The following is a 21,826-nucleotide window of genomic DNA, read 5'->3' as shown; positions in this document are numbered from 1 at the left end:
TTCAGTGACAAAAAAGTGATGAGAAATAAAACACCTTTTATATCAAACAGCAGTGAATGGCTGCCTATCTGTTAGGCTTTGATTGGGCCCTCAATTGATCATCACAACCTTTTTCGATTGCTCTGGTGTAACAATGTCACATTTGGGTATAAAACAAACACTGGGGCCGTGAAGGAGGGAGGGGGAGCTTCTGAATCTGCTTTTGAATGATTACAACTTAATCAGAACAAAGAAAGACTGATAGCAAAGTATGAATTCTTTGGAAACACTGGGCAGAAGGCAAATAAAGTATTTTTCAACATCTGCATCAATGACACCTATCTGAACAGATTTCTACCATGTCTTACAATTATTAGTACCTACTAAGGCTTTGTACAGAAAGACAATTCAGATGTTGACTGGCAAAACTGCCTTTCCTTATCGGAGCTACCAGCGGAGCTCCACGATCAGCTTGTTTTGCTGATACTCTGCCTGGCAGCAGAGCACTAGGTGCAGTATGGACACAGGGGAAGGCACCAATCCTGCTGCAGAGTTTTTTTCCTCAGTGCTCTGTTTAACCCTTGTAAACTTGAGTTTCTTCTTTTTTAAAGGGCCTGATTCATTGTTCATTGATGTCAACTGAATGACTTCTATTGACTTCAGTGGGCATTGCATTAGTCCATAGATGAATGGTATTGAAAGCACAGTGATGAAAGACAAATGAAAAGACAGTGATGCTAGACCAGTAACGTTCAAATATCTCTTTTAAAAAAATGAATCTACAACAATATATTCTCCACATATAACTAAAAGCTTCCTAGGCTTATTTTTAAAATAATTGCTTGAAATGTAAATACTTTTCATATAATAAATACAGTATTATTTATCTCAAGGATACACAGAGCTTTGCTTTTTAGAGCTTAGCTGAATTTAAATAAGAGATCTGAATTTGGTTACAAAACTGCCATAAATTTAAGCAGGGCGGAACCCCGAGACATTTTACTGTATTTTGTATGTTATTTTAAAGTTATTTTACATGCCCAGTCATAAAGTTAGGCTCATGTAAAGGACATATTCAAGGGTAATTTGTTTTAAGATTTTAAGGAAAAATAATTGCAATGTAGGTTCTTTTCACTGAAGAACTTTTTCTGTTTTGCCAGTCAACTAATAGGAGGATTCTACCTAAGATCTAGTGACAACAAATTGCTGAAATGCCTGCCCTGATTTGCAGCTTCCTAGCTTGGGGTGTTGCAATTGCTGGTTCAGGCAATACTTGAGCAAAAATGGAAGTAATATTAAGGTATAAATTCATATACTAGAAAAATTTGAAAACACTAATCCTCAATCCTATATAAAAAAAAAAAAAAAAATCACTGAGATTGGTGGTGTTTTTCTATGATTCACAAAGGTTTTCAGGCTATTCCAAAAGCCTAAGGCACTCAGAAACACAGTCCTAGGACTGGTGGCAGTTTGACTACCAAGACTCTGAACTAGCAAAGTTAAAGCATGAATGACATCAGAAGACTTCCATTTTCTGGTCAAAAAGCTTTGAAATATAGTAGCATATGAAAACTGGGGGAAGTGTTCATAGAGGAAATGAAAGAAGATGAATATGACATTTAAAATGCAATGATAGAACAATTCCCCAGAACTAAAACAAGCCTTTTTACTTCCAGTGTTTACTTATCATTCCCACATACATTTTTTTCCATGGAACTTTGTATTTAAATAAAGAAAAAACTAAGATTTCATTAGCTCCGTAAAAATGCAGCCAATGCATTTTCCCTAAAATCCATAAATAGCTTTTCAGCAGATTTTATTAACATACACACATACATCCACACAAAGAGTTGAGTCTGCAGTTTATCTTTTCCATAAAACCTTCTTCCCCCTTCTGTGCAAATCAGATGAACAAGCTAAAAAAAAGGGCAAAGTCAAAGGACAGGAATGCCCTATTGTAATGCATGATCAACTACAAATATTTATAGAAAAGATGAAAACACTACTATGTGCACATCAAGATCACCCTAGGACAGCTTTAACATGCAGAGTTAATGTTTATGGAACAAGACTGACTTACTGAATGTGAAATCTTGATTTCCCTTATATGCACCCAAAGTAAATTCACCAAAAAAGAACATTACATGATCGAATCCTGAGGGGACAACACAAAGCACTTAATGCTGTCACTGGCAGGCAGAAAAATAATCACAGTTGTATTTTCTGATGATTTTATTCTCTAGTGGCATAGAGCTTCTTACCGCACCCAAGTGGAATAGCAGTCCAACCTGGAAGACCAAATCCTGGCCCCTGTGGGCCTCAGCTGCTTTGGAGCCCCAGTGAGCAGTGTAGTTTGGTCTCCAGCAGCAATCCTGACACGCAGGGTCCCTTACTGCAGCTTTAAAGTCCCTTTAGCTGACCTTCTGAGAGCAGGACTCCATAAGGGGCTTTGCTATGTTCTGAAATCGTCTCAGCTGCCAGAGACCATGTTGCCCAGTGTTGGACGCAGCCAGCAGGGCTGCAGTGTGCACCCACATCTAGTCACAGTCCCGAGCTGCAAAGCCCAACCACTAGAGCACTGTCCCAGCTTCCCTCCGGCTGCAGTTGATGCCATTAGCCTAAAACTTCCACCTCGCTTGCACAAGAAGCAGCCAGTGGAGTCTAAGAGTACTGGTTCCTATCTGGCATCAGGGCTCAGGCTACCTTTCCACTTCAGCCTTGTCACAGCTGTCTGCTGAATTTAATTAAAAAAAAAAAAAGAGAGAGAGAAGAGACTGAAGTGTACTAAAAAAAAATGGAAGACTAATAATTCATTAACCTGACAAACGAAATGTAAGTCCTATCGATCAAGAGTAAAACTTCTTGGTTATAAAGGAAGCATGTATTATTCTGACAGTATTTTCACAAGATAAACTGAAGTTACAAAGAAGGGAACCAATTTGATTTAAATAACTGTCTCTCCTCAGAAACATTCCTGATTAGAATCATCAGGCACAGGTTGGTGGGGGTAGCATTACTACCCCCGTCTGTACAGACTTGGAGAACTGCAGAGTACCAAGGAGAGGGGACCGGAGCACTTCCTAGCATTTTCTGACTGCTGCCCCTATGGAAAATGCCGAGCAAGAATCCACACCACTGAATCACGCCATGCTAGATGCCAACATGGAGAGATGTGCATCAACACACACAAGATAATCTCTTCTCCCTCTTCCATCGCTAACTCTGAGAAGCCAAGGGCTTATTGTACAGCTAATGAGAATGAATACACTTGCAGCTGGACTTCCACCACCTGCGGAAGGCAGAAGTTGGCCAAAAACCTGTGAGACTCTCCAGTTGTGTTGAATGGATGGAAACCAAGAGTGTGGCTCAGTTTCAGGTCCCAGCCTAACAGCCTTATAACACCAGTGCCAACAGACCCACGTAAAAGCAGAGGGTTCAGAGGGAGAGGCAGTGTCTGGCATGCTGTGATGGTAAAGTATACTAGGGCAGGCATCAATTTACCTCGGTTAGTTATGTTCTTAGTTATGTTGTATTTTGGTGCCCAAAGGCCTAATTTAAAACTCCAATAATAAAACGTATTATAAAGTATAAGCCAAGCACATGCAGGTTCTAATTCTATTTCCTCTCAGAGGAAAGAGCCAAGCTGTTTAGCTTCAGGTTCTTTCAGCATTTCCTATTTGTGACAAACACAAAAATCTGAAATCACTGAGGTACCAGTGCAAGACACTTACATAGATCACTGAGAGCTAATTAAATGTCTTGCTACACCCTTCACTATTACCCCCCCCAACCCTTTTTTAAATCCCCAAAAGATGTTTCTGGTACCTCAGCATCACAGCTGTCACAATGCAGGCCATGCAGGTGAGCTGAAGTTACAGAGAAGCAAACCAATCCAGTTCAGACATCCTCCCTACCTTGCAAAAATTACCAAGCCTGAGCCTGTAGGGCAGGACTCCCACCTGTCCTCACACAGAGCTTGTATAGGTCAGCTGAGGGACATGCCCAGTCCCAAGGGATGGAGAAAACCCTGCTCTGGCTTGGGGGATGCATAGCAGCGTGAGAAGCACAGCTATTCGTTTTGTTTCCCAGACATCTTTTGTTTCCTGGTCCTCCCATTCTTTATTAATTTTAAATGGATAAATGCTGAGCCTTCTCAAAGGCATTGGAAACTGGGTGCAGTCTGTGCCTTGCCAACTTGCCCATCTGCTTTTCAGAAGGCTTTTTCCTGCAGGCTGGTGACATGAGTAATAATGCCTGTAACATGGGAAGGCCTGGGAGGTGGGGAAGGATGCTAAACAGAACGGCAGGAAGTCAGATGGGAAGAATAAAACCAGATAAGACAGGAGGTGTGGATGCTCTCAGTACCTTGTCAGTCTGCTTGGTTTTGCTATGAGCTATGTCCCATGTCTCCTGTAACATGGGATGCTTGCAATAACAGTGGGACCTAGCTTATGGGGACTGATGTAGGAAATGGATTTTAAGGATGAAAAGAAAGTTAAAGGTGCAGTTTTGCCAGAATAACGAGACACCCAGTGTAGCACTGAATTAGTCAAAGCAGCACAACTCATGAATCTGACCTGGCACATTGTGCAAGTCAGATTTAAGTCCCCATATATGAAGTCAGATTAGCTAAATTAATCTAACCAAAAGTACAACTAAATCCTTGTTGTATTCTGCGACTTTTAAGAGTCAGATTAAATCTCTAAAGCCAGTGCCATTACATTTTTGCTGTGGAGCATATTTATAAGTAAGAATTCTACCAGTCATAGAAAACTTTTCTTTGAAATTTTTAAGAAACTCACATAGCAAGGTCTAGATCCACACCTAGTTTAAGAATAAGAAAAAACATCAATGTATAAAGCTGGAGCCTTTGAGAGGCTCCTACTCTGCTGGTCACAGAAGCTCACTGCACAGCCCCGGTGTCATGTTACACCAAGTCTGCCCTTGTTTGCAAACAAGAACTGGGGCTGTGTGGCTTTCTGCCCTTGCCATCGGATGACACAGAACCCTGTGCCACCCCACAACTGCAGGTCCGAGCTCTCTGGCTCCCTTGCTGAATGCACTCACTTGGACACATTGAGGACAACAGAAAACAATTTGGGGGAGAGGGAAGGGACAAAGTTCACGTTAACAGAAAATTATGTTTAATCATTCAGACTGTCAGTAACTTATTTCAAAAATACAGCATTCAAGGGCAAGACTAGCAAATGTATTGTTAATAGGTTTTACAATACGTGGTGTTTATGCTCCCAACATAAGTTTCCATAAAAAAAAACAAAAAACACTAAAGTCATTTCCACTCTAGATTCCACTGGTTAACGTTGATATTGACAACAAGGTAATACTGTTCACCTTATTTGAACTGAACAGATAATGAAGATGAGTTAGTAAAAATGCAGCTACCAAAGGTACTAATGGCTCATAATCTTATGAAATTGTTCTTTACTCACATGAGCAGCCAGTCTCAAATTCTGCACTGGTTAATCACATGCCGTTTCCTCCAGTAGTTGTTGTTCTCAATTTAGGATCAAAGCCCATAGTTCGCTGGGGCCACTCTTTCAAGGGAGGATTGGGCCCAGACTTTTAATAAGGGGTTTGGTGGCTTACAAAGAGGTGATTAAGATCTTCCTTTGAAAAAACACAAAATGTAGAGTTCTTCTTTTGGATTATAACAGCACAGATAGTCATAGCTGGTGGATTTCAGAGCATTAACTGCTAATCCACGAGTGAACTGAAAGGTTTTTGTTTGTTTGTTTTGCTATTACAGTATTTAGTTAAACTTGTCAGCCTTCAGCTCTCAGTTAGTCATATTTACGTTTCTTAGCAAAATGTTTTATTTAAGGAACTCAACGTTTCTGTAAGTTCTTGTACTTTTTCATACATTCCTCCTCATCGGTCTGAACATCTTTGTGAATATGTCGAAGAGGCTGAGAGATGCCCAGGCTATATGCAAGACTTTGGGTGCTTTGTTTGTTTGCTTCTGGGGAGGGGTGGGAAGTGTTTGTTTGGTTTCATTTAAGAAAAAGCTTGAACTTTTTCCTGAGAAGTAAAACCATGAAATCTTGAAAACTAAGCCACGATATAAATGTTTCTAGTTTCCTTAAGCGACATTCAAGGATTTCTGTTTGTCAGTGACAAACAGAAAGCACTTAGTATAATTATTATAGCACCTCAGTAAAAATCAGATTCTAGCCGTAGGTGATTGCAGCTATAAAGTTTCCAGAATAGGAACAATGAGCCCTATGAAACTAATGAAAAAAATCACCAACTTCCTCACTCCAAAGTCTGATTTTTACAAGGACTCCATTTCTTCCTAGTTGCCAGAAATGAACGGTTTATTTGAATCTAGCTAAGGTCTCCAGGAAAACAATTTTAATGTAACATAATGTTGCACCAATGACAGGACAATTAAGTGGTTTCAAAATCCAGCAATATTTAGGTGCATTTACTGTAGCATGCCCCAATAATGAAAATAAAGAAATCATACTGTAATGATATCATAGCTAAAGATAATAAATATCCAGACATACCCTATGCTGTATCACTGTACTGTAATCAAATGAATTAGAAATATAATGACTACTTTGACACAAACAGGTATTTAATATGCTGAAAATGTACCAGATTTTCTCCCTCAAGCATTAGTAAAATCCCCTAGAAAATTAAAATCCAGGTCATAGCTAAATTCCTTTGAAACTGGGATTTAAATAAAAAATAGTTTAGTCACTGTAAGAATTCTTTGTGCTGCTACATTTTTATAAGGTTAGAGCTAAAAATATGATCAAAATCTTGTTGGACGTTGCATTAAAAAAATGTACCAGGTGTGTTCAGAAACCCATCACACACATATGCATGTTAAACAGATGCTGACCAATAAATTAATTTAAGCTACTCTCCTTTCCAACCAGTGGAGAGCAAAGAGCTGTGAGGGACATTTATGGGGTGATGTTCTCTTGACTGACAAATTTTTCATGCTCAGTCTTTATTGTACAAGTCACTGATACTACTCAAACATTTTCTGAGTGGAAAATGAAATCGCTGGCTGTCAGGAAAGTAGAGAATTTACTAACCTCTTTCTAGGTAGTTGGGTAGATATGGAGAAGGATGGAAAGACTATTTATTAGTCATGAAAAGTGAATAAGGAAACAAGGTTTGAACACTGACCTGATGAAAATAACTTCCAGTAATTCCTTCCATAACAACTCAGGAAATCAAAGTTTACATGTCAAATATCTCAGTCTCCTTAGTACGTTATTCTGCATTGTGACGATTAGCATTTGAGCTGATCAAATGAAAAAGTATCTTGTACTGACCCTAAATCCTACTATGCTTATAGGACTTTAGAAAATAAATAGATGAGGAATCCGAGGAACAGTCCTTAAAGGGCTACGTGACTCCTTGGAACATAAGCTTCTCTAGCACTTTAAGGACACACAACATTCATTTCTACATTTCTTCCAATTATACAAATTTAATTTGCCAGGATTTTCTTTTGTTTTTTGAAAACACACAATTGCTGGAAAAAGGAATTAGTAGATGTACAGGGTTATTAAACATGGCATTCATCCATTGGTCCTACACAGAAAATGCAGCACTGAAAAAAACAAAGCTGATTAATATGAAAGGCAGCTAACCTAAAAAACTAAAACTTGAACTGAACGGTGTGCGCTAATCTTTCTCAAATACACTTATGAGAGCTAAATTTGCTGGTATTTGTCATTGCTATGCGGGTGAGTGTTCATGTGAACGATAGCTCCTCTATTTTGAGCAGACCAGTACAAAAAAAAGAATTCTGTCCCCACTGTTAATTTTCAGATTCTTCTGTCCATCTACAGCTGCTTGAATAGCAAACACTTCACAACCTGGGGTCATTTGTGATAAACTTTGTTAAAAAGCCGCCATTCATTACCAGTGATTTCTTTAATCCTCAAGTTGCTTGTAAGAAAAAGATTGAAATTGTGTGTTATTTATTTATTGGGTCTACAATCAAAATAACTCAACACGTTAGCCACATTAATAAAATACTTGCCAGATTGAAATCTTAATAGCCAGTCTTAGTCTTGCCATTGTTTACTGAATGTGTGTTTGCCAGCCTATCTGGAGACATAAGGAAAATCTTAATGGCTGTGGCCACTCATTAGCAAAGTACCATGGAGTCCTAATCCCATAAAGATATTAAACTATTTTTCCTTACAACAGTAACAAATGAAGGGAATTCTCATTACTTATTAAGATGTGGTACATTCTTTGCATATTGAGTTTCTTCTTATACTTTGAACTCTTATCCCTCATCATTCTATTTCTGAGGCTAAGATCAAAGTAGATCGGCCTTACAGAGCTACAGATGAGTGGCCGCCTTTCAGAGAATATTAATGCCCTCTTGAAGAGCAAAGCTGGGAAGGAGGTGTAATCCCCTAAAGAGTGAGCCCTGGGAGCCTGGTAATACTGAACAACTGTAGCATGCTCGATGGATCAGCTGTTAAAGAGCACAGCCTTGCTGAGGTGGAGCAGCTTCTCCCAGTTTAACAATGTGGCCCAAATCTCAAAGCAATAGTGAGACTAAGGCTTTTTTGGAACTAGAGAATCCTGTAAATGTGGATTCTGGCAGACTGGCACAGAGCAATGTGTTTTATAGCAGGAAAATGTGTGACCAATTTTGTATTTTGCATTGCAAAATTTTCTGGCTTTTCTGCTTCAGACTTGTGACTTCGCCAGTTTTAGTTTCTGCGTTTCGCTCCCTCACCTACTCAGGGCTGGCATTATCGATGAGCTTGTTGGCACAGGGCAAGACAGTGTCCCCCTTTGACCTCCCACCTCCAGCAGTGATTCTGCCATGCAGTTTGTTTTTTTTTTTTTTTTTTTTTTTGCCTTAGACTGCTTGCAAGCCTTTTAAAGAGGAATTACTTTAGACCCTTGTTAAAGCTAAGGGTAAACATGCTAAGTACTAAGACATTCAGGGGGTATCGTTATATGAAAAGAAGAAATGTTATATTCATTACAGAGGAAAATCTAGTAATAAAAAGTATTACCTGCATTTATAGCCCTTGTAACCTAATTTTTGTGACAAAGCAAAGAAGTAAAAACATTTCTTTCTGCCTTTCAGTGACCCCTATAAGAAACCCCCCACGGAGTCATTTAGGATAGTAATTTCACTGAAAATATATGCAGCTTTACTTTGCTTGCTCTTTTTAAATTAATAATCCTTACCAATGATAAATTTGAAAGTTTTTAAAGACATTTGCAAAAGCACCCTCAAATTAGTAAGCAATTAAAACAAATAACAACTTAAAAGACATTTTCCACAACATAAAAATGTGACAGAACATGGAGCTGTGTTGTTCAAACGTTAAAACTGTACATAAAATACCCCTTCAATATATGCTGCCAGTAAAAACCAAGGCAAAGCAGGTCATTAAAATGTCAGACTTGGGGCAGAGTGGAAAAAATGCTGCGTTTAAAAGTAAACATGTAGACCTTCTATAATTATTTCCCCTTAAAGTTAACTGTTCAAAAAAAAAAAAAAGGCACACTTTCTGCCAAACAAACAGCTCTGCATCATTGGGATGAAGAATCAAACTCTAGTCCTAGCCATGTTCCAAAGGGAAACTAGGGAGTTTTTTGGGCTCTTTATACAATCTGTGAATGTCAACTTCAGGTATGAAATGTCATTCTCATTTATCCAGTTTTTCTAAAGCAGAAACAGAGTGGTATGTTCAAGCCATTAATTCATGCGTCATTCATGCTAAGGCTGACTGTGAATAATGGGAGCATCAGAAAACTTGAGAGCCCCATGTTCAACAGGGGTAGCCCTGGGAAGATACCCAAGGGCTTCCACTGACCAGTAAAAAGACTTCCACGTTACAGTTGTGATGATGTTAGTATCCAAATGCAGGGTTTTAGCACTGCTGTAAAGAGCTCAGGCTAGAAAACTGCCCAATCCTTCTTCTCACATGAACTAAAACTGCCCTTGAAACTTGTAGATTATTTAGTTAGCGTAAAAGAGACCCCTACACTAGTTATGGGGCGCTGGAAGCCATACTAATGCTGCTTAGCTGAATTAATTTATTCTGCAGTCCAGAGCAGATAAATTGAGATAGTAAAAATAAAACCAGTGAGATACAATGTTTCTGTACTGAAAATAGAAAGGTTGTATTCTGCTGTCACTTTTCCTATTCTCAGAGTTTTTTGAGCCAGTAGCAAAGACTGATGTGCCAGAAGGATATCAATCACATTCCAGTTTTGTTTCCCTCCGACTGCAAAAAAGTGCATCATGGCCCTGAAGAAAAAATGTCATTAATTTTGTGTATTTCAAGCAAAGTGTTTGCATATGAAGTCGGTATAATATCTGCACTGTGTCTTTTACGGAGCTGAATTCCTAAACGAGGTCTAAAAGGTGGCAATGCCCTAGTAACAATCGTGTCCAGGAGGCACAATTCCACATTAACTGGACAAGTGCATAAGTGAACAACACCGCTGATGTACACAAAGTTATTCCAGATTAACTGGTTTCACCAAAAAACTAGAGGGCTCATAAAACTAAGATAAATTTAATGATTAGAAAATAAAAAGGCTGTTGCTTACAACTTGAATTTCTATGCTAAAATCCACCCCCAGGCAGTTTCTAAGACTGCCACTGAAGTCCATGCAGACATACAGGTATCTGCTTTTGTCCTCTAACATCTCCATATCTCCCTTCCCTAAAACTAACAAATGCCACCACTGAAAGTACAGGCTGTCAGGTTTACAATCAGCGATTAAAACCAACATTCCTGTTTTCCATCTGATAAGAGCAGAGCTCAAAGTGGAGAGACAATGGGGAAACACAAAGGAGCACTGAGAACGTTTATTTAACTATTCATTTTTGTTTAAACTAGTTTCTGCAATGCAAATGTTTTTAAGATAGAAAGCAAGCCTGTAATCATGGTTTAAGACATGTTATACTCAAAATACACAGACTATGGAAGAATATTCATCTTCATAATTCTGCTTTCTTTTTCTAGTTTCCAGTGCTTTACATAGGATAACCAATTATGTCAGAAGGTAGAGCACTTGACTAAGTTTTAGTCTCATATAATTGCCTCAGCGGAAAAACAAAGACTTGCAACTTTTAGACAGCTGTGGTTTGACAACTATTAATGTCAGATCTATTATGATCAATACTTTGTCAGTATGTATGGTAAGTATTTCTTAGTCATCAGATTACAATTGTAACTCTACTAAAACAGGTAGAGCATACAGTGTATATATATATATTATTTGCTAGCTCTATGGTTTTCATTCAATGATAAAAAAATAATACTTAAACAGTAATTACATTAGATGGTGTAAAGATGATACCTGGTTAGTTAAAGTCTTCAAGTAAAAATTCACAACTTTTTGAACAGATTTTAAACCAACATGGTGGCTCTAGCCCATTCCAATATCTTGCATCATTTCACTGAGCCATTTTGATGCAGTAATAGGAGCCAAAAGCCAGGTTTAATGTATCATGGAACCATGGCTTGTGACCCTTGGCCTTAATGAAGTCAGCACACCATGAACCTAGAGAACTGGTACTTAATTTAAATGGCAGGTTTCTTTTCCTGCTGTCAACAAATATCCAGGATGATGGTCCTGGTTCAGTAAGATTTACTAGTCTTATGACATGTCAGAAGGTGTTTTTTTTTTTTTCCTTAAAAGTAAGCAAAATGTTATTTTTACCTGTGTTCTTTATGCACAATTGTCTTCAATCAGTAGTGAGGATTCTAGAGCTGGTTTTCAGGTTTCACTGTGGGTTCTTGAACCTAGATAAAAACAATGGAATAGCTTTCTCAGGAAGTGCTAGCTTACTTGCTGTTCACTGCGAAAATGCTAAAAGCTGGTTCTTCACTGATTTATTATCTAACTTCTGTTACTCTCTTCCTGGCTACAGGCTATAACCAACAGCCAATTCTCCATTATCAAGCTAAGAATAATAGATGCAGTTTGAAAGTACACTCATTCAATATTTCACAGATTAAGATCTTCAAAAACTTATCATAGATAGTCTGAATTTCTGTGCCACAATCCAAGAAAATATCTTAGAAAGATGCTATTCAAGACTATTTGGCTTTGATTGCTAAGGAGTCTAAGAATATAAAAGTATGTTCAGACCTGAAATAATCTGCAACAACTTGACATAAGAAATGAGTGGTGGTTTTTTTTTTGTTTGTTTTTTTAATTTTCTTTTGTTCTATCTGTCCTCTATTTTCTCTTACCAGTACGTGAACATACTGGCACTCCCACCAACTTTCCCATTCCCTGACTCCACATTCCCCATTCTCAGTCTTGTCTTCTGGAATGCTGCTGCCACTCAAGGCCCCAGAAAGCCCTGGAATGAATTGTTCTCACAGACTTGTTTGCCTTTAGTTGTTAGATCCCATCCTGACCTACCCCAAAATAGCTGTTCCACATTCTCTTTAAGAAATTTCATCCCCTTTTCAATACCACCTAGTGATTCTAGCAAGGATGACCATGACCTTCTAAAATAATAGTAGAAACCGCCCTTCTTGCTAACTCCCAGAGGACATGCTTCCCTCGAAGTGCTAGAGCAGTATTATGGGAGAGAGGAAAAGAACCAGGGGAGATGATGTCTGCAGGAGCTGTAACGTGGACACCTGTGGGTATTAGGAAAAAGGCAAATAATACCATTTTCCTCGTGTTACTTTCTTTTGCTCATTTCAGTTCTAAGTGATCCCACTCTTTCCTTCTGTCCCTAGTTTTAATTATTAGCTCCAGCTCATAGTTCTTATCCCTTTGGTCTCTTCCTGTTTCCTTTTGTTTCTCTGTATTTTCTTCTAATTTGCAATTTCAGCGGTGACTGTAAAACAGGTGGTCAATCTTTACATTATACAGAAATTTGGATGTTAGCTCCAAACACTGTGCAAATGGACCTATTGCAGAGCCAAAGCAGGGCACAGACAAGTGGCTTCCTGCTATCATTTCCATAGCACAGACTCAATTGACACAAGAATGGAGGCAACCCCCTGAGAGTCAGTCCTCAGGCCTGTACATACATAATTTCCAGACACCCAGCAGCAAAACTATACCTCACCTCCTTAAAAGCCATCTACATACATATTTTGAGATCTAAGAGGAATCTTCTTAGACGCACGTAACAAACACAGCTCAATACTCTCCCCCTGCCCAACGACCACCACATGCACTATCGTCTTTCTACAGGGCACCTGTAACTTTGTGATGTAACCAGGACATAACCCAGGAATGAACTATAATAAATCATGGACATCAAGCTACTTTGTTGTTGTAACCAATTCAGAGGTTTTTTTGTTGTTGTTGTTCTTGTTGTTTGTTTGTAAGACTGCTAATCAGCAAGGTGCCTAGGGCTCTCTCCCTGTAACTCACATTTCCTGGCATTTCCTTTTTACTTTCTCAATTCTTGTTAACTCTGAAGATCGTGGGACTATTTGTTTAATTGACATGTACTCAAACTGGCATTGCCACCGGAGCAAGGAATCTCACCTACCTTGCCCACAGGTATTTATTTCCTCAGTGTTACCCCCATACTGTGGAAGGGCAGGCATTCCCATAGCAATGTAGCAAATTTAAACAGCAAGTTAACACAATATTAAAAAAAAAGTCCAAATAGCAGCAAGTTGACCAGTGAATGGACAGGGAATAGACTCTGTGGGCAAGGAAAGCTGGAGCATGTGCAGGCAGCATAGGACACCTGCACTCACTAGCCTTTTAACCCAGCACAGGAACTGCAGAGCAGTTTGTCTGCCCACAGCCGCAAGTAATCTGGCTGATTTTCACCAATTACAGAAAGGGAGAGATTAGGGATAATCTCTGTGGTCAGCCAGTAGAACAGGGGAGTTGCGAACTTCTACCAAGGGATGGTGATAAAACATTTCCAGTCAAAACAGCTGCTTATAGATGTAACATTTGGCATTAACAAAACATGGCTTGAAAAAAAACAGATTGCCTGAAATATTTTCAAAAATGTGCACATGATCACTTTTGCCAGAGGACACATGGTGTTGTATCTCTACAATCAGTGGTATGAACTGTTCATGCAGACATCTTTAACTGGCACAGTTATAGCTGGAAAAGTGGCTACCCGTGCCTTCCCTTCCCCTTTGGTGTTAACTCAGTCATTCTGCCTGTCTCTGTTAAAATCAATAGGTGATGTCACGCAGCCCCGTGCCATGTAAACTGCTCAGCAGCTTTAAATGCTGTGCTGAGGTTTAGAGATCTATAGATGACCTCCTCTTGTTTCTTGCCCTCATATTGGGAGAACACCTCATAAGGAATAGAATGATCTGATTTGCCTTCATTTATGTTGTCGTTACATTACTAAAGTTCAAAATCAGTATTTTGAAGCAACAGTTAGAAATTTAGCAGTGTTCCTGCATGAGCTGTCATCACCATCTGCACTGCCATTGACTTTTCCTATGTGATCCAGCTGAAAAATAACCCAGCAGAAAAAGAAAAAAAATATTTTTTGTTAGATTAGTTTGAGTCCAGTTCTCTGCGTCTGTGCAAACGCTTCTGTTGGAACAAGGCAAGAGAAGCAGCAGGGGCCGGAGCTGCTGCAGAAATGCAAGAGTAGCCACATTCCTTGATATTTGAGTAGACGGCCAGCCTGACAAAGTAAAATATTTTTAGGTGGATTCTAACTTTTTTTATCATTCTTTTTTCACATTCATAATAGAACTGACCCACAAAAAATGGTGTTTTTCCGGTGGATCTGTTCACACAATACTTTATGTTGGCAGTTCATTTCTCTCTTAGTCATGTTTTCGGTTTTTCTTTAGCAGATGTTTACAATTACTCCTTAAAATGTTTCCATTTTCTGTGATCATTGAATGTGAATGAGGTGACATTTTTAAAAATAATTGTAGCTTTTTTTTTCTGGCCAGGAACCATGTTGTTAGATTCAAATAGTCTTTGTATTTTCAACTGTGGTAAAAGTCTTTGTAACAGCAGCATCTGCACCAGTCTGCCTACCCTTTTTTTTTTTTTTTTGGCCAAAATCAAGTGTTATTTGTCATTACCTGAATATATCTTGTATCTGGGAATCAGATGCGTATATGACTTTTCATTTAACCTTAAATACATCAGGCCTAATGTCCTGATTTTGTACTTGAGAATTTCTTGGAGGACTGCAGAACAAATGGTATTACAGAAGCCCAAGTTTCAGAAACGTGAAGGAAAGTTTCTTTGCTTTTCTTTCAGTCAGTTTTTTCATTTGTTTTTATTGACCTCAATTTAGATCAAAGTTCTCACAAATAATTGCCATGTTGCCAACACCTGCAATTACGTTGCAATGTTTGCAGTGCTCCAAACTTGCTTCAAACCCAGCTCTGGGGAGTTGTGCAAATTGTTTAAAAGCTCATCTGTTTCTTCTTTTTTCTACTTCTGTTCCAACAAATATATTTTCCAGTTGCAGATGAAAATATTAGAATGTCATACATTTAACATGAAGGCTCCAAAAAGTGCCACATATATATTTTAAAAGATATATTTTTTAACAAAGTCTCGTGACTTTTGGAGTGCTGACTCATGATTTCTGCATGCTTGACATCAGCAATACCACAACTGAGAGAAAATCTTTGTGAAAGATTCCTTTCTAGTCCTCTTGAGACAAAGGGATCCTCCAAGAAAAAAAAAAACAGAAACAACTGTTTCTTATTCATGATAGTTCACAGTTAAAAACAAGCAGAAAAAACAACCTTTAAAGTGAACAATCTAAAATATGTGCCAAACCATTCATGCTTGCTTTCTGCACCGTAAAGACTGAAAAAAGGTACAAACACTTTTTTCTTTTCTTTGTTAGGATGCTATTAAATTATATACTGTACTAAAACTAAACCTCTAGTATAATTTAATATTTTTCAACAAACAGCTTATTTTAATATGGCAGATTCCTCCCTCTTTCTTGTCAAGCAAGAAACCTGGCATTAGGGACAGAAAATGACTTATTCATTAATGACCATACATTATTTTTAATTATATTGTGATTTTTTTTTTGTTTGTTTCCATTGAAGAAATGCAGCAATTTTATGATTGTGTTCCTTCTGCTTAATTAAAAGATGTTTTCCTTTACTAGGAATAAAAAAGTCAGGGAGAAAGGAAAATTCACTGACAAAAAAAAAAGTCTTTTTTGCTATTAAACGAGAACTTTGGCCTATAAATTAATGCACTTCTGTTGAAGCACACTAGTTAATCCCTTAACTCAAGCTTCTGCTTGTTGAAAACAATTAGAAATATTCCTCATTCCTGATATTACAGAAGATAATCAATAGCTATCATTAACATTGCTGTTAGCAGTAATAGAGAGAATATAATAAAAGTAAAAATTTGATTCTGGAACTGGCTGGTTTAGTAATCAAAACTAGAATCCTTTATCAGGCAAAACTTCTAATTAATTCCAAATAGTTTTACTACATTAAGACTCCAGGATAAATTGCTTGTGGGTGGGATAAAAATGGTTGGTATGTGCCTGTATTAGAATTAACATTTTTGGCAGAGTCTTTCAGAGGCAAATCAGGTCAAAGGATGATTTACAAAACTGTCATTGTCATATGGCATTAATTTGATAGCTCATTTCAATTGACATCTGTGAGAAACAGTTGGACATGCTGCTTCTCTTGCATTAACCAGACTTTCTAATTAATTATGCAAAGATGAAAACAAACACAAAATTAGACTGAAAAGTAAAACTATACTCAAGTGAAGGCACACCTTACCCAAAAAAATCACATTAGAACTGTCTAAATCTGTATTTTGTTACAACTCACCTTTGAATAGCTGTTTTTTATTAATATGGGAGGAATCACGCAAAAACATCAGAATCATCATTAACTGAGTATTGCTCAGCACATAATGTGAAGCCTTCCCTGGCACCACAGATGACTCCTTTTTTCTCCATGCATCTATTTTACATACAAACATGAATAAAAACACTATTACTATTTCTAAATACTAATATTTCTAATACCATTACTACCTGTGCATTATTACTTCTATTACTACTTCTAATACTACGTATTACTACTTAAGCCTTATTACTTCCTCACCATTAGTCTTTTGGAAAAGGTATTGAAATTAGAGAAAATTTAAATTGTTCACCAAGCTGTATCTCATTAATAGTGGACTACAAAATAAGTTATTTGACATTTGCTTTACCAATCCTTTAGCTGATTACAAAACTCATGCTGGGTCTCTAAACATCAGTAAGCATAAAACCAGTTTAAGAATCCCAAAGCATCACTTCGTAACTGTTCCTTAATAATACTATCTCATGTTTGTAGCAATATTTATAACCCCTTATTTACCCAGAAGCTATCTTTTTTTTTCCTTAAATTTGGTATCATATTTTCATGTTATTTCAGAGAAATATATCTGTATAGAAAACATTCCCAATTTTTTAATGTTATCGCTTGGCAAGGTGGCATTAGGACAAACAAACTTCAAATATAGTATTACTAACTAAAGGGTTTGGTGTTTTTTTGTGAGATATGCATAAATAAGATGATGCTGTGTTATTCAATCAAGATGGAGAAAAAAATCCTTATGAGATAATTTATAGAGCATTTCAACAGTCTTAACAATACTTGAGCTATGAGATATGAGATCTTTTCTTTGGGGGCTATTTCACCCCAGAATCAAAATTGTATTACAAGATCTCAAACCATCAGCCTTTCCCCTTTTTCCAATACAAAAAAAAAGTCTTTAAAGTCTTCAGCTCAGCTTGTTCTTCCATTATACACTGCATCAGTCGATTCACGTACAGAATCTCAGGGAGGAGAGCAATTATTTCTGAACATATATCACTTTGCAAAAAAAAATGTAAAGATTACTTACATGTTTAGTATGCTTTCTGGCAATGACTCTATGCCTGAAATCAGGGTTATCCTGGAATTAAAAAAAAAATTAAAAATGTAATACTAGTTCTTGGCTATACAGATTGTTGATGTAGATATGGGGTGGTGTAGACTGAAAGGACTGTTTGTTGACTGTTTCTTTCTGACATAGTATATGAAACGCATTCTGAGGTGGTCTGCTGGTTGCCTGCAGTGCAAGAGAAGAAACCGTTTCCCTTTTGATGTATAATTTGGCTTCTGGTTTTTGTTTTGCTTTCCTTAGAGCACTGAAGGCAGACCATGACTGGAACTGGTAGAGGATGTCAGACTGAAATGCAGTTGCTCTCACTACCAGAGTGTCTAGCTGGGGTGTCTTCCTCACATTAAATCAACCTTCAGATGTGAGGTCAATGAAGCATTTCCCCAGGTCAGATCAGTATGAACTATTAGATTTGTTGTTGTTGTCGATTTTGCTTAGCTCAGGAGGTTTGAATTAACTAAAATAATTTGAGAATTTTGCCCCCCAAACTGTAAGTGAATGAGTCCAAAAGCAAAATAGTTAGGAAATGAGCCTGTTTACAGAGATGAAGTAAAAAAGTTCTCTTTCTGTCCTCATATGTACCACATGCAGAGCTATTTATGTTGTTATGCTTTCAAACAAAATCTGTGCCAAGTTCCAAAGACTGTATCATAGTCATTTATTGCATTATGTTATCAAAGCTGCCAAACTATCAAAATAATTTTCCAAAAGCCTTGTATTTATAATACTAAGATTCTGATCAAGTATCCTCCGAATAAAGGTCTCTGTAACAGTGCATATGTATGCAATTGTAACGACTTATCAGAAGAGTAACTCCATCACTCCGTGACTGAAAACACCATATCTCAATTCATTTTTCACAGCCAAGCCCATTTGTCCAGCACCCAGCACAAAGTATAAAGACGATGTCTGTTGTCTTGTGCATCAGAAACAGCTTCTAGGAATGCAGAGGGAGGAGGCATTGTGGTAAGCAGCCAAACTAGCCTATTCCTGGCTGTCACACGTCAGGGCAAGGAGTTTCTGTATTGCCCAATGGTTAACAAAGTGGCCAGTAAGCATGATGACTTCTGAAGTTCCTACATTAGAATCTGAAGAACAGAAATGTATGTGGTTGTGTTTGGACACACTTTGCATTTGATTCTCTCCTGCTATGAACGGACCGGTGGCATTCCATGATTCTCCCCTTGGACAGATATCCCAAGGTTCCAGCTTGTGGACTCAAATCTGCTTCTTTCATTCACAACACATCACCTTTAGCCGTGAAGAATCCCGTTTAAATTAAATAACTCACTGGATTAGTTTATGAACTTCCATGACTTACTGACTATCAATTATTTGCATGAATAATCGCAACTATGATATTGCAACTACTTAGGGTGAATAAAGACTCCCAGTCTTGCCAAAAGACATCCGACCTTGGACTATCTTTTACTGAAAAAGCTATGTTAAATTGACTGACACTGAAATAACTGTTTTGACAAGTCAAGGCAGTACAAGAAAATAAAATGGACTTGAACATGTTTTCCATAAGAACATATCATCCATATGTATCAACAGCCTAAAGAGGATGCAAAGGCAGTACAAAGACAAGGTACTCTTGCACGGTCTATCTTTTCATTATTGACAACATATGTCGAAATACAGCCCCTCAGAATAAGAATGGAAATATTTCAATTGTGTACAGGTATTCGTGCTAGCAGCAGAAAACACAAACGTACGGTATTTCCTTGGTATATTTTGTAGCACACTGCAATAGTTTAATATTGTTAGCTGGCAATCAACATAAGTACATGAATCCTCTAATTATCATATAACTTACAGTACCAGTTAGTCTGGCAAACATATGTAAGCATGTGCTTATCCTATAGCTGTACAGTGGTTTGTTTTCTGTAATACAATAAACAGCCATTTACAGATAAAGATAATAAAGCGTGTTGAACCTCTAGCAGTGTCATATATCACTGAAATTACTGGGACTCAGCATAAGATTAAATTGACAAATCCTGGCCCATCTACTTTATTAGCATTCTTTTTCCAGGGATTTAGTAACCAACCACTACCTACAGACCCTTGCAATGAATTCAGCTACAAAGCACTTCTGCCTCATGGTATAAACAAACAGCTTGCCAACAAACTGGCATTTCACAGATGATTCTCTCGTGTTCTCAAGAAACGGGTAAAACAGTTGTGATGAAATGTCTACAGAAATATTGGCAGATAAGAGCTGAGCGAGTGAATCAGCAGGAAATTGTAATCATCTTAGTCTGCACTAACGCTTCGAAAATCCGGATATTTCTTTCATCTGCCTTTGGGAGAACTAAAGGCAAGATTTTATTAATTAATAAAATGTTATTTGATAGGTTAATTAAGAAATTATTTGAATATATCTAAAAAACAGATACTGATTGAAAAGTTTGGACAGAAGCGTCTACACAGGAATGATGCAAATTAGTCTCCACTTTCTTCAGAGTTATTTCCTTATATTTGATAGATTTTTTAAAAAAAAGTTAGGTCAGGATAAGCAGTATGTGCACTTAAAGTCTCTTAGGCATTCTAAAAGAATATGTTTTGAAAATTGATGGCAATCTCATGCACTACCTAATTCAGGTTTCCTGTTTTGCTCAACTGTTAATATATGCATAGAAATTAGAATTACAGGGTCCATAGGAGGCCCTGTGCCCCAACTCTTAATCACTGCTAAATGTTCCCCAAAGCTGGAATCACTACCAACTTTCTATGCGGGGAGAGGAGAAAACTCATCATGAAGTCTTCTCCCCACAGAGAATTACATGGGAAGGCTGGATCCTACCCAACACACACTTTATTTTATACTCATCTCTCTTTTTATATTCCAGGTCATGAACAAAAAATGTTGGAACTAGAAAGAGTTGAACACATCCATGTGACTTTGTCTGGTTTGTTTTTCTTTATTGTCTTAATGCAAAACATTATCATTAATCAGCTCATCTATGTACCCACCCTGATGAGACCCTACAATCAGGATACCTCTTTGACAACTATTTTGACTGGATGTTTTAAAAAAACTGTGTTAAAATCCTCTTAAAACTGCTTAAGATTTTTATCTGAGGGGACTTGATTTGGTCAGGGACTTTTGCTTTCCCTCATAAAGCCACCATATATTAATTATATAAAATCAACTAAATATATAGGTGCTTTTTCTGTTTAGTTAAGGTGGCAAACAGCCGTATGAAGAAGTGTCTGCAAGGCTCTGGCAGACACTACTTCATGCAACTTTCATGACTGCATTTACTTCTAATTGATCCTGCAGTACTGTGCCCCTTATGGAGTGTTTTAAATCAATGTCAGCCATAAAGTAGTACTAAACTGTACAAGATCCTTTTTTTTCTTCTGGTTGCAGTTAAAGATAACTTATTTATGAGGACATGAGTAAAACTAAGTATATGAATGTAAACATGGCCCAAACTTTCAGAACGATTCCTTTATTTCACAGGTTGGAGAATATCAGGCATCAAAGCATGGATCTTTTCCATTTTCCATCATGAAAGACTCCACAGGGCCCCATGAATGCTTCCCCTTCCCTTATCCACCCCCCCCCCCCCCCAATCCCTTTATTAGCTGGATACTACACTGATTTTCTCATTACCTAATGCAGCGTCCAAATAGACTGGAAGGGAGGCTCTTCCAAAACGTGCAGTGTTCTGGCATTCACCCAGCATTTCCGTATTACCATATAAGCTCTGTTAGTGAAGACATGCGTGATCCTCACCAGAACAAGCAAGACTTCTCAGCCCACAACTCCCAGCATGCACATTACTAGTAGCTCCTGAATACAATTGCTTCAGTGGAGTTATTCCTCATTAACTTCATTTATGAATATTTTTAATCCACTGTCTCTGTGCAGTAAGAATGATGATTCAGGGAGTGGTTGTGGATCACTCCATCAACCAGATCCCTTTATTCTGGGGTAGCTTCATATGTA

The 21,826-nt window shown here is 37.8% G+C and overlaps 1 protein-coding gene across 2 annotated transcripts in view; it reads right to left on the bottom strand.

Moving 5' to 3' along the window:
- Positions 1 to 21,826, bottom strand: part of LOC106045268 (uncharacterized) — a 312,839-nt gene that overhangs the window by 22,871 nt on the left and 268,142 nt on the right. The window contains exons 8-10 of one of the 2 annotated variants that reach the window (XM_067004462.1): positions 17,827 to 17,877; positions 16,761 to 16,895; positions 11,680 to 11,762 (exon numbers count right to left, since the gene is read on the bottom strand). The gene's annotated coding sequence lies outside the window, so the exon portion shown is untranslated. The remainder of the gene's footprint in view (positions 1 to 11,679; positions 11,763 to 16,760; positions 16,896 to 17,826; positions 17,878 to 21,826) is intronic. The other variant, XM_067004463.1, reaches the window with a different exon arrangement.

The sequence above is a fragment of the Anser cygnoides genome, chromosome 12 (assembly GCF_040182565.1).
Source record: "Anser cygnoides isolate HZ-2024a breed goose chromosome 12, Taihu_goose_T2T_genome, whole genome shotgun sequence".
In the NCBI taxonomy this organism is placed as follows: Eukaryota; Metazoa; Chordata; class Aves; order Anseriformes; family Anatidae; genus Anser; species Anser cygnoides.
Note: the sequence above shows the minus strand (reverse complement) of the source record. Positions and strands in the feature narration are given on the sequence as shown.